Source organism: Lissotriton helveticus, chromosome 10 (genome assembly GCF_964261635.1).
Source record: "Lissotriton helveticus chromosome 10, aLisHel1.1, whole genome shotgun sequence".
In the NCBI taxonomy this organism is placed as follows: domain Eukaryota; kingdom Metazoa; phylum Chordata; class Amphibia; order Caudata; family Salamandridae; genus Lissotriton; species Lissotriton helveticus.
The window spans coordinates 49,965,143-49,975,914 of record NC_136071.1 but is presented as its reverse complement, the minus strand read 5'-3'; positions in this window follow the sequence as shown (position 1 = coordinate 49,975,914).

Here is a 10,772-nt window from a genome sequence, read left to right as displayed (position 1 = left end):
GTTTGGACAGAGGCAATTTAATAGAAAATGTGTCATTTTTATTCTTATTTACTTCATAGATTTTTATATATAGCACAATTATACAAGGTCATTTTTTAGACAATTTTCATGATAATAAGATAAAAACATATATATACAACTCATCAGGCCTTCCAGCATTCAGACTTCAACAAATTCAAACATCGCGCCCAATCATGCTCAAACAAGACTCATTCATACATTCTACTCAGATGAGATTAGAGACAATTTGCTCTGAGATCATCCTGAATATTCATCTCAGCCATAGGCCGGGGATAGATGGAAATGTGTTCAGGGTAGATGGTTTCTACGCCGACGCGCGTTTCGGTGCCGGGCCCCAAGATAGGCCGCACCTTCGTCAGGACAAGGAAAAGGAAGGAAGGGTTGTACTCAACAGTAGAATTAAAAACTTCTGATATCCAGGCACTCTGTAGAGAAAACACATCTTTTAGTATAGTGTTTAGCCCCCATTCCAAATAACATTCTATAGTAATATATTCAGTACTGATCGCAGCATTACTAATCACAGTGAGAATTCACAAGTACGAGAGACTCATTGGTTATCCTCATCCTTTTCTTTTTTTACAACAATTTTCAGAATATCAATACATAGGGGAACTAGACCCGTGATGTCTCAATACAATGGTAATATCAAATATAGGGGGCATTGGTGAGCTCGAGAAAATGGGTGACAAAACAGGATAGGACTAATAAACAAACAAGAAATAGTAGGAATTCAAGAAATCTTCAGTACCCATACAATGGACCCTCACACACACGCTAATTCACCTATTACATTTCTTTTATACAGTAAGAATAGCTCATATGAGCGTTCATTCATTCATCTATTTTTTGTGTGTTTGAAATTAAATACACTTACGTAATCCATCACAAGGGGCCTGGCTTTTAAGGCACTAAGTCTTTAAGCATGTTACTCAACCCCATTATACATCGAGGGCGCTACCTGACATTTAAGTAAATATCCGCGAGTGGTGTGCCGTTCAAGCATCTTTCTGAGCTCCATGGCAAATAACATTTGTTTACATAACGTAATGACGTTACCTGATGTTCAAATACACCTCAGCGTATAGAGTGCTGTTGGAAAATGACGACCAGTCTTTTTCGATAATTAGCACGTTTTCAGCGCCTTCGTGAGGTCCTACACAAAAATAATTATCATTTCTCAAAGTCATGTTTATCGCATATAGAACCGCTATTCTCTAAGGTTTAATAACTCCCTTCTTACCTACATAAATGTTTTAGTGGACGAGAAGCGTGGTGTGCAGACAGGTTAGGATCGATGGTCGCGTTCTGCCTAAAAACAGAGAGATAAGTTAAACACCCCTTCCTTTCCATTGCCGGGATAGAAAACATGAGTGACTGGAGGTCAGGGGTTACCTGCTAGAGAGGGTTTAGCCGTGTAAATGATTACATAGATTTTCGTTCTCGATGGACCAAGGAGCTCTGGCAATAAGCAGCTCGCAATACGCCTCCGCGTTCAGTTAGAAAGACAGCCCGGGCGGCGATTTCACCAGGAGGTGCCGTCAGGCTCTGTCGGAAAGGGTGTAAAAATAAAAGTAAGTAAAATAAAAGTAAGCTTTAAAGCTCCAGAGGCCAGAAGCTTTAAAGCTTACTTTTATTTTTACACCCTTTCCGACAGAGCCTGACGGCACCTCCTGGTGAAATCGCCGCCCGGGCTGTCTTTCTAACTGAACGCAGAGGCGTATTGCGAGCTGCTTATTGCCAGAGCTCCTTGGTCCATCGAGAACGAAAATCTATGTAATCATTTACACGGCTAAACCCTCTCTAGCAGGTAACCCCTGACCTCCAGTCACTCATGTTTTCTATCCCGGCAATGGAAAGGAAGGGGTGTTTAACTTATCTCTCTGTTTTTAGGCAGAACGCGACCATCGATCCTAACCTGTCTGCACACCACGCTTCTCGCCCACTAAAACATTTATGTAGGTAAGAAGGGAGTTATTAAACCTTAGAGAATAGCGGTTCTATATGCGATAAACATGACTTTGAGAAATGATAATTGTTTTTGTGTAGGACCTCACGAAGGCGCTGAAAACGTGCTAATTATCGAAAAAGACTGGTCGTCATTTTCCAACAGCACTCTATACGCTGAGGTGTATTTGAACGTCAGGTAACGTCATTATGTTATGTAAACAAATGTTATTTGCCATGGAGCTCAGAAAGATGCTTGAACGGCACACCACTCGCGGATATTTACTTAAATGTCAGGTAGCGCCCTCGATGTATAATGGGGTTGAGTAACATGCTTAAAGACTTAGTGCCTTAAAAGCCAGGCCCCTTGTGATGGATTACGTAAGTGTATTTAATTTCAAACACACAAAAAATAGATGAATGAATGAACGCTCATATGAGCTATTCTTACTGTATAAAAGAAATGTAATAGGTGAATTAGCGTGTGTGTGAGGGTCCATTGTATGGGTACTGAAGATTTCTTGAATTCCTACTATTTCTTGTTTGTTTATTAGTCCTATCCTGTTTTGTCACCCATTTTCTCGAGCTCACCAATGCCCCCTATATTTGATATTACCATTGTATTGAGACATCACGGGTCTAGTTCCCCTATGTATTGATATTCTGAAAATTGTTGTAGAAAAAGAAAAGGATGAGGATAACCAATGAGTGTCTCTCGTACTTGTGAATTCTCACTGTGATTAGTAATGCTGCGATCAGTACTGAATATATTACTATAGAATGTTATTTGGAATGGGGGCTAAACACTATACTAAAAGATGTGTTTTCTCTACAGAGTGCCTGGATATCAGAAGTTTTTAATTCTACTGTTGAGTACAACCCTTCCTTCCTTTTCCTTGCCCTGACGAAGGTGCGGCCTATCTTGGGGCCCGGCACCGAAACGCGCGTCGGCGTTGAAACCATCTCCCCTGAACACATTTCCATCTATCCCCGGCCTATGGCTGAGATGAATATTCAGGATGATCTCAGAGCAAATTGTCTCTAATCTCATCTGAGTAGAATGTATGAATGAGTCTTGTTTGAGCATGATTGGGTGCGATGTTTGAATTTGTTGAAGTCTGAATGCTGGAAGGCCTGATGGGTTGTATATATATGTTTTTATCTTATTATCATGAAAATTGTCTAAAAAATGACCTTGTATAGTTGTGCTATGTATAAAAATCTATGAAGTAAATAAGAATAAAAATGACACATTTTCTATTAAATTGCCTCTGTCCAAACTGTATCTGGCCTTGACTAATTGGTGAGTGACTAAATGGGTGACTATTGAAAATTCTGGACTCTAATTGAGCCGATATTTGATCAAATATGGGCAGATCTACTTCCTCCTTTATGTAATTTGACTGTATGGGGAGGAAGGCCACTTGTATGGATTCCGGTGCGTAGGTTCCGTAGGAAGTCTGTTCTCGCAAAGGCACGATGCGACGATCTCGTAGGGGCTGCGACGATCTCCGGGGCGACGATGCGCGGTCCAGCGGTGATCCTCTCTCTCGCAGCTCCTCGATGCGATGGTTCTGCGACGATGCTCGCAGCGACGTGATGCGGTCCGCAAGCAAGCGGTGCCGCGATCTCACCCAGCGACGACAGGCTCTGCGACGATACTCGCAGCGATGTTCGATTCTCCCGCACCGGTCTGGTGCGTCCCGCAAACGAAGGATGCGACGTCTCTGGCAGCGGCGTCAGGCGCTGCGACGGTCTCGACCTCCGTAGCGGCGGGAAACTTCTCGCACTGTCGGGGATGCGCTCCGCAAGCGAGCGATGCGACACTTTTCAGTTTCAAAAGTCACTCAAGCTTAGTTTCAAGCTTCCCAGCACAGATACAACTTCCAGAGGCCCCACAACTGGATCAAGCACTCTAGGAAGGACCGAACTCTCTCAGAAGAGTTCAGGGAAGCTGGGGTGAAGTCCTTTTGTTCCTGGGACTTCAAAACAGGGAGCCAGCTTTTCTCAGGCCCTTGGAGATTCCTTCAAGACAGGGGACACAGCTCAACAGCAAAGTCCTTCCCCTCTCCTTGGCAGCAAAGCAACAGGTCAGTCCAGCAGAGCAACAGCAGGACAATCTTCCTTCTTCAGTTTCAGCTTTCTCCTTGGCAGAGGTTCCTTCTTGATTTCCAGGATGATCTAATTTTCTGTTGTCAGGGGTCCTGTACTTATACCCCTAAAGTCTTTGTTCTCTCTGTGCATGTGGGCCCTGAGCCCGGTCTGAACCAGTTCTGGGGTTTCCTGAGTACTTTGTTTTGCTGGCTGCTTCTTTCCTTTCAGAGTGAGGGGCAGGGTCCTCAGCCGCCCAGCAGGGGGGTGGAGCCAGCATTGTGGAAGGCAGGCACAGCCCTATTCAGCCCAGGTGCTAACTCCTCCCACCACTCCAGTTGCAAATGCAGTCATTCAGCCTAGTGCTGACTCATCCATCCTCCTGGGGAATTCCCCAGCCCCTGTCACTCTCAAACCAGACAGTCAATACACAAACAGGCCCAGGCACACAGAAGGGTCAGACAAGAGAACAGCAACTTTCTAAAAGTGCTGTTCTCAAACACAGGATTTAAAAACAACCTTTCCTAAAAGATGTGTTATTAAATTCTGAGTTCAGGGATACTAGATACTTTTGTCCTATCTTGTTCCTATGGGAAGAAATGCTGTTAACCACTGTAGCCAGCATCCCCCATGTTAATCTATGGAGCAAGATAGCCTTACAATAGTGAAAAACGAAAATGGCTGTAATTCACTACCAGAACATGTTACCTGCACCAGTACATGCTCTACCTTTCACATACACTGCACCCTGCCCAGGGGGGTACCTTGGGCCTTCCTTAGGGGTGACTGATGTGCACAAAAAGGGAAGGGTTAGGCCTGGTCAGTGGGGACACTGACCAGGAGGACATGGCAGTTCTAAACTGCCCATAGGCACTGCAGTGGCAGGCCTGAGACATCATTTTAGGGCTACTCCTGTGGGTGGCACAATCAGTGCTGCAGGCCCACTAGTAGCATTTGTCATCACCAGCCCTGGCACACCCAGTGCACTTTACTAGGGACTTCATGGTGATACAAATATGCCAAACATGTATATCCAATCAGAATAACAATTTACACAGAGAGCATATGCACTTTAGCACTGATCAGCAGTGGTAAAGTGCGCAGAGTCCTATTGCCAACAGCCACGGGTCAGGAAAAATAAGGGAGGAAGAAGCAAAAAGTTTGAGGATGACCCTGCAAGAAGGGCCAGTTCCAACACAACCCCCTTCCAGCCTAAAGCCAGGGTAGACCAAACGATACCTCGATGGTGTTCCCTGCTTAAGGCGATAGAACACGGAAACTGGCCCACACAGCAGGGCAGTCCTGTTCTACGCCGTCCTAAACCCAGTTCAATCACTCTATCCATACTCTCAGGGTCCACCATGCCAATCCATGTGGAACCCTTCTCCTCACCTGTGAACACCACCTGTGCAGCACCTAACCTTAATTTACTCACAGGTGTGTCCCAACAGACAGACAGCCAGCCACAGTGACCACCAACAGTGATCAGGGATGAGACCCAGGCCTCATGCCTCTCATGGCTCTCAAACCCCTGTGGCATCAGACGGTGGGGGGCAGTAGCCCCAGGTGCTTGGCACCCTTTGTCCACTCCCTCTCTTGTCAGGTCAGGTCTGACATCCTGGCACTGACCCACCAGTCCCGGACCAGTATCCGGCGGCTGGACAAGAGGCTGATGTGGGCTTCCCCACACCAGGTCCTCCTCTTCCTTGGGGCTCTGTACCCTCCCACCTGGAGCGGTACCCCCTTCTAGAATAGCCAGGGCACCTGTGGCAGGTGTCCCGCACCATTCATCCACCAGTTCAGGGGTGCTATCCTGCAACTGGTTTTCCAGGTCAGGGGGGATACCCCGGGCCTGGCCCTCAAACCTAGGCTCCCAAGCCTCCAGGTCAGACAACACCTAAACCTGGCTTCCCCACCTAGGGTTTAACCCCTCAGGTTGTACCGGGGTCAGAGGCAAGGACTCCCTCCCTCTGTACCCCCTTCCAGAGCGCTGCACCCTCCCTACTGGAGGGGTACCTCTGGGAACCATATTGGTCAGGACACTGGTTACAGATGTCCTTCCTTCCAGGTCAGGCAAATCCTGAACCTGGTCTCCAAACCCAGGGACCAAAACCTGCGGTTGTGCATTTGCCTGGCATGCCAGGACTTCTGGGGACACACATAGTACCCCCTTGAGGGTGACACACAACTCAGGTGTCCTGTGACAGTCTGCCTGGCGCAGATCTCCCGACCCCTGTCCACCTGACAGCGCGGGAATATCCCCCAGGACAGAAGTGAGGTCCCCATGGTCACTCACTGGGGACTCAGCCCTTCTGACTGGTCCCTGACCCACTGGTTCTCCCACTGGGGACTCCTTCCCCCTCTCACCCCTCAGTCTGGACTTCTGCACCCTCCCAAATGGAGCGGCACTGCCAGACACCAGAACTGATGGAGGCCTGGTTACAGGCACTCCCCGTTCATCAGACACTAGGAGATCCTCTTCACATGGCCTACAAGTACAGTCTAGGTCCTCAACCTGGTGTTCCCTTAAGGAACCCTCCAGGCCCTGAGACTGGGTTTCGGTCACCATGAGACACACCGTCCCACACTCATTCCTTCTCCACTGAGACCGGACATGAGCCCCTACACCCCTCCCACTACACTGGGACCTAACTGGGCTACACTGAACCTCTTCCACCTCACAGGTCTGGAAGATATCTAAGCCACTCCCTTTGGGATCACTCCCCAATGCCTCCTCAGACTCTCTGGAATCCACCAAGAGGTCTGCCTCCAACGCAAGCTCTCTGGGCTCAGAGAACTCACACTCCACCGGGTGTTGGCATAGCTCTGGAAAACAGGGACTTAAAATATGCTCTCCAACAAATGAATCACACAGTCCCCCACAGTTGTTAACCAAGCTACCCTTTGCCTCACCCTCCAGTGCCTCACACAAGTACCCCACACCACTCTCCTGAGACTGGCAAGACAGTATCTGACTGTCTCTGTCACACAACCCACACTCTTCTGGCTGGTCTTCACACACACACACCAAGGTTTCTACCATGGGGGAACCCCTCTCCCTGTACCTCTCCTCTAGAGTCAGTAGAGTGTCTGTCCCTCCCACCACTAGGAATATGGTCCCCTGTGCCAGTCCCCCAATCTATTTCAGGGACACTGCTCTCCACTGGAACTACATCATAAACCTGAACCCCCTGGTGTATGTCGACCCCCTCCCTCAAGTCAGGTGCCACATCTCTGGGTGTTTGTACCTTTCTCTCAGCACTAGATATCATAACCATGCTGCCACCATCTGAGCTGGACTCCACCTCCAACTCAGCAAAGCTCCTTCCTTGAGCGTCCCATTTTTCTTTCTGGGCTAAGGCCCACCGGATCATACCTTCCTTGTTTAGCCGGTCTAATTCTCTGCACCTTTGCTCAGCAGCAAGGAACCACTCATCTTTCTCTTCCTCACTATCAGAGAAGTCCTCCTCATCAGAATCATCTGCTAATGTTGCTTCCCAAATTCTGACCTCATGGGAATACAGGCATGCCTCAAGATCCCTCCTTGTGGAACCTTTCTCCACGGGCAGCCCCCTCTTCTTGCAAAAGGCTTTTTATCTCCTCTTCTGTGTAGATGCACAGGTGAAAAAAGTTGACTTCCATTTTGGCAGGATTTTACAAGTGCAACATTAGCCAGAGTCTCAATATCCAAAAATACTTCCAGGAGGACACCGGAAAAAACAAACAGTATGTGGTGGCGTAGTGGTCTGCACTCACTAGTGATGTACACCAATTACTGTGGGTCAAGTACAAATACAAGTTCAAATCCCACCGCCTGACCACCAATGTTAGATCTGGGGGTCTCTAGTTGGCAGAGGTAGGTACCACTGTCCAAATAGGGACCCTTGCTTCTAGTCAGGGCAAGGAGATAACCCTCTGAGATAACCCCTGCTCACCCTCTAGGTAGCTTGGCACGAGCAGTCTAGGCTAACCAGAGGCAATGCGTAAAGTATTTGTACCAACACTCACAGTAACACAGTGAAAACACCACAAACTGACTCCACAACAGTTTAGAAAAATAAAGGTATTTTTAATCTAAACTACTCAAGACCAAAACGACAAAAATCCAACATACACAGTTCAAGAATATGGTTTCAAAAAGAGTTCTTAAGGTTGCGTTAGAATTCTCTACGTTGCGATAGAATTCTCTACTGATGCGTGAAAAGTTCACAGTTGCGTCACGTTTACTCACAGTACCTTTTAGTTGCAACAAAGTTCCAAAAGCAGAAGCTGGTGCGGTGGAAAACAAGCGATGCGTTGCTCCTGAGACCCTGGGGAGGCGATGCGACAGCCCCGCTGCAGCAGCGGGCGTGTTGCGACGAATCCGGTCTGTATGAGGAGGAAGGCGACTTGTATGGATTCCGGTACGTAGGTTCCGTAGGAAGTCTGTTCTCGCAAAGGCACGATGCGACGATCTCGTAGGGGCTGCGACGATCTCCGGGGCAGCGATGCGCGGTCCAGCGGTGATCCTCTCTCTCGCAGCTCCTCGATGCGATGGTTCTGCGACGATGCTCGCAGCGACGTGATGCGGTCCGCAAGCAAGCAGTGCGGCGATCTCACCCAGCGACGACAGGCTCTGCGACGATACTCGCAGCGATGTTCGATTCTCCCGCACCAGTCTGGTGCGTCCCTCAAACGAAGGATGCGACGTCTCTGGCAGCGGCGTCAGGCGCTGCGACGATCTTGACCTCCGTAGCGGCGGGAAACTTCTCGCACTGTCGGGGATGCGCTCCGCAAGCGAGCGATGCGACACTTTTCAGTTTCAAAAGTCACTCAAGCTTAGTTTCAAGCTTCCCAGCACAGGTACAACTTCCAGAGGCCCCACAACTGGATCAAGCACTCTAGGAAGGACCGAACTCTCTCAGCAGAGTTCAGGGAAGCTGGGGGTGAAGTCCTTTTGTTCCTGGGACTTCAAAACAGGGAGCCAGCTCTTCTCAGGCCCTTGGAGATTCCTTCAAGACAGGGGACACAGCTCAACAGCAAAGTCCTTCCCCTCTCCTTGGCAGCAAAGCAACAGGTCAGTCCAGCAGAGCAACAGCAGGACAATCTTCCTTCTTCAGTTTCAGCTTTCTCCTTGGCAGAGGTTCCTTCTTGATTTCCAGGATGATCTAATTTTCTGTTGTCAGGGGTCCTGTACTTATACCCCTAAAGTCTTTGTTCTCTCTGTGCATGTGGGCCCTGAGCCCGGTCTGAACCAGTTCTGGGGTTTCCTGAGTACTTTATTTTGCTGGCTGCTTCTTTCCTTTCAGAGTGAGGGGCAGGGTCCTCAGCCGCCCAGCAGGGGGGTGGAGCCAGCATTGTGGAAGGCAGGCACAGCCCTATTCAGCCCAGGTGCTAACTCCTCCCACCACTCCAGTTTCAAATGCAGTCATTCAGCCTAGTGCTGACTCATCCATCCTCCTGGGGAATTCCCCAGCCCCTGTCACTCTCAAACCAGACAGTCAATACACAAACAGGCCCAGGCACACAGAAGGGTCAGACAAGAGAACAGCAACTTTCTAAAAGTGCTGTTCTCAAACACGGGATTTAAAAACAACCTTTCCTAAAAGATGTGTTATTAAATTCTGAGTTCAGGGATACTAGATACTTTTGTCCTATCTTGTTCCTATGGGAAGAAATGCTGTTAACCACTGTAGCCAGCATCCCCCATGTTAATCTATGGAGCAAGATAGCCTTACAATAGTGAAAAACGAAAATGGCTGTAATTCACTACCAGAACATGTTACCTGCACCAGTACATGCTCTACCTTTCACATACACTGCACCCTGCCCAGGGGGGTACCTTGGGCCTTCCTTAGGGGTGACTGACGTGCACAAAAAGGGAAGGGAAGGGTTAGGCCTGGTCAGTGGGGACACTGACCAGGAGGACATGGCAGTTCTAAACTGCCCATAGGCACTGCAGTGGCAGGCCTGAGACATCATTTTAGGGCTACTCCTGTGGGTGGCACAATCAGTGCTGCAGGCCCACTAGTAGCATTTGTCATCACCAGCCCTGGCACACCCAGTGCACTTTACTAGGGACTTCATGGTGATACAAATATGCCAAACATGTATATCCAATCAGAATAACAATTTACACAGAGAGCATATGCACTTTAGCACTGATCAGCAGTGGTAAAGTGCGCAGAGTCCTATTGCCAACAGCCACGGGTCAGGAAAAATAAGGGAGGAAGAAGCAAAAAGTTTGAGGATGACCCTTCAAGAAGGGCCAGTTCCAACAGGCACCAACAGGGAATTGGACCAAATCACATGCAGACAAAAGACCTGATCATAGAGATCTAGTATTTGAAGGAGACGTGGATCGCATGCATTCTGGATGAGCTGTGACCGACATCATCCTGCATATAATGCTATACGGTCTTCCAACCCGTCTCCCTAAAAGAACCCCTACAGTTGGCCGTCACAACGCACCAATGATATAAAAGGCACTATCACTAACACAAATAAGAGGCAACAATGGACACCCCTGTAGGGTGTCCATTGTAATTGGGAATGGCTCAGACAGTGAGCCATTGGCCCGCAACTGGGCCCTAGGTGTCGTATATAGGACATGTATATATGATATAAATCCGTCCTCCAACTCCTATTGGGTGCAACATGTCTCAGAAGTTTCAATCTAGTGTATCAAATGCCTTCTCAAAGTCAAGCAACAGGAATGTGTTTTCACCCTTTAG